At 37.7% G+C, this 2,946-nt stretch overlaps 1 non-coding gene across 1 annotated transcript; it reads right to left on the reverse strand.

Moving 5' to 3' along the window:
* Positions 1–222: 222 nt before the first annotated feature.
* Positions 223–329, reverse strand: LOC123584508. The gene has a single exon (XR_006705476.1). It is a non-coding gene; the product is annotated as a U6 spliceosomal RNA (small nuclear RNA).
* Positions 330–2,946: the final 2,617 nt, after the last annotated feature.

Below are 2,946 nucleotides of genomic sequence, written 5' to 3' on the forward strand. Positions count from 1 at the left end.
CCTTAATTTATAAATAATTTCTTAAAAAATTAAGTACATAAGAAATACTTTCTTGCTAAAAAATGCTAACCATCATCTGAGCTTTCAGTGAGTTTTAATCTTTTTGCTGGTGGAGGGTCTTTCCTCCATGTTGGTGACTGCTGACTGCTGACTGTTCAGGTTGCTGAAGGATGGGGTGGCTGTGGCAATTTCTTTTTTTTTTTTAATTTTCAAAAACTACTTAAAAATATGGAACGCTTCACAAATGTGCATGTCGTCCTTACACAGGGGCCATGCTAATCTTCTCTGTATCTTTCCAATTTTAGTATACGTGCTGCCAGAGCAAGCACTGGCTGTGGCAATTTCTTAAAATAATACAACAATGAAGTTTGCCACTTGGTTGACCCTTCCTCTCCAACGATTTCTCCATAACATGCAATGCTGCTTGGTTGCATTTTACTCACAGAACTTCTTTCAAAATTAGAGTTCTCTCAAACCCTGCTGCTGTTTTATCAACTAAGTTCTAAATCCTTGGTTGTTGTTGTTTCCACAATCTTCACAGTATCTTCAACAGAAGATTCTACCTCAAGAAACCACTTTCTTTGCTCCTCCACAAGCAACAACTCCTCACTTGTTAACGTTGTATCACGAGATTACATCCGCAGTTACTCCTTCCACTGAAGTCTTGAACCCCTCAAAGTTATCCATGAGGGTTAGAATCGACTCTTCCAAATTCCTGTTAATGTTGATGTTTTGACCTTTTCCCATGAATCACAAATGGTGTCCAGAGTGGTAAATCCCTTCCAGAAGGTTTTCAATTTACTTTACCCGGATCCATCAGAGGAATCACTGTCTATGGCAGCTGTAGCCTGATGAAATGTATTTCTTAAATAATAAGACTTGAAAATCAAAATGATCCACAGGCTGCAAAATGGATGTTGTGTTAGCAGACATAAAACAACATTAATGTTGTGCATCTCCATCAGAGCTCTTGGCTGACCAAGTAACTTGTCAATAAGCAGTAGTCTTTTGAAAGGAATCTATTATTCCGAGCAGTAGGTCTCAACAATGGGCTTAAAATATTCAATAAGCCATGTTGTAAACAGATGTGCTGTCAACCAGGCTTTATTGTTATTTACAGAACATGGGCAAAAGAGATTTAGCGTAACTCTCAAAGGCCCCAGGATTTTCATAATGGTAAATAAGCATTGGCTTCAACTTAACATCACCAACTGCATTAGCCCCTACCAAGAGAGTCAGCCTGTCCTTTAAAGCTTTAAATCCAGACATTGACTTCTCCTCTTTAGCTATGAAAGTCCTAACTGGACTCTTCTTCCAATAGAAGGCTATTTCATCTACATTGAAATCTATTGTTTGGTATAGCCACCTTCATTAATTATCTTAGCTATGTCTTCTGGAGAACTTGCTGCTTCATCCTGCACTATGATGTTGTAGAGATGGCTTCTTTCCTTAAACTTCATGAAGCAACTCTTCTCACTTCAGATTTTTCCTTTGCAATATATTCACCTCTCTCAGCCTCCACAGAGTTGAAGATTTGGCTGAAGGTAATGTTGTGGCTGGTTTGATCTTCTATCTAGACCACTCAGACTTTCTCTGTATCAGCAATAAGACTGTTTTGTCTTATTATTCATGAGTTCACTGGAGTCACACTTCTAATTTCTTCCAAGAACTTTTACTTTGTACTCACAACTTGTCCCATCTGGCATAAGAGACCTAGCTTTCAGCCTATCGTGGTCTTTGACATGCCTTCCTCACTAAGCTTAATCATTTCTAGCTTTTGATTTAAAGTAAGACATGTGCGACTCTCCCCTTCACTTAAACCCTCAGAGGCCTTTGTAGGGTTATTAGTTGGCCTAATTTCAATATTGTTATGTCTCAGGGAGTAGAGGCCAGAGGAGAGGGGGAGAGATGGGGGAAGGCTGGTTGCTGAAGCAGTCAGAACACACACAACATTTATTAATTTAAGTGTGCCATCGTATATGAGTGTGATCCATGGCACTCCAAAACATTTACAATAGTAACATCAAAGATCACTGATCACAAATTACTATAATAAATATAATAATGAAAAATTTGAAACATTGCGAGAATTACTGAAATGTGACACAGAGATTTGAAGTGAGCAAATGCTATTGGAAAAATGGTGCCGGTACTCTTGCTCAAACCAGAGTGGCCACAAACCTTCAATTTTTATTTGTAAAATTTTTTAACTTAGTACTCTGCACTGACAGCAGTAAGCCTGATGCGGGGCTCAAACTCACAAACTGCGAGATCATCACCTGAGCTGAAGTCAGATGCTCAACCAGCTGAGCCACTCAGGTACCCCCAAACTTCAATTTTTAAAAAAACACAGCATCTACAAAGCACAATCCAGCAATAAAACAAGGCTTCCTGTCCTTAAAATTAGAAAGCCTCTCGCCTGTGTTTTCTGTAATGCATTTATGGTTTCTTTACATTTATATCCATTTAGAATTAATTTTGTGTAAGGAAAATCCTGTGGTAAGGATTCAGTTTAATTCATTTTCCAGAAGACTTGCCAGTTGTCCCGCTATAATTTATTAAATATTTTGTATTTTCCTTACCAATTCAAAATGAGATGATCAAATTTTATTTATTTTTATGTTTGAGTATATTTCTATGCTCACTATTCAATTTCATTAATGTATCTATTCTTACATCAGTACCAAACTATTTTAATTATTGCACCAAAACTACTTGCCTTATACCTGCTTTTTCCTTGCCTATTCTCATTGCCAAGTTTTAATAGTTCTTTCTTTGTTTTATCCCCCTAGTGAACTTCAGTTCCCTGAGAGCAGGAACTGTTGCTTAAGCATTTTTATTAGCCTCGACAATTTGGCTGAGTATTCATTTTTCTTAGTGGCTTTCCATCTTGCTTCCCCACCCCACAGTGCCTTACACAAAGCAATCACTCAGCAAACATTTATT

The sequence above is a fragment of the Leopardus geoffroyi genome, chromosome B3 (genome assembly GCF_018350155.1).
Source record: "Leopardus geoffroyi isolate Oge1 chromosome B3, O.geoffroyi_Oge1_pat1.0, whole genome shotgun sequence".
Classification (NCBI taxonomy): domain Eukaryota; kingdom Metazoa; phylum Chordata; class Mammalia; order Carnivora; family Felidae; genus Leopardus; species Leopardus geoffroyi.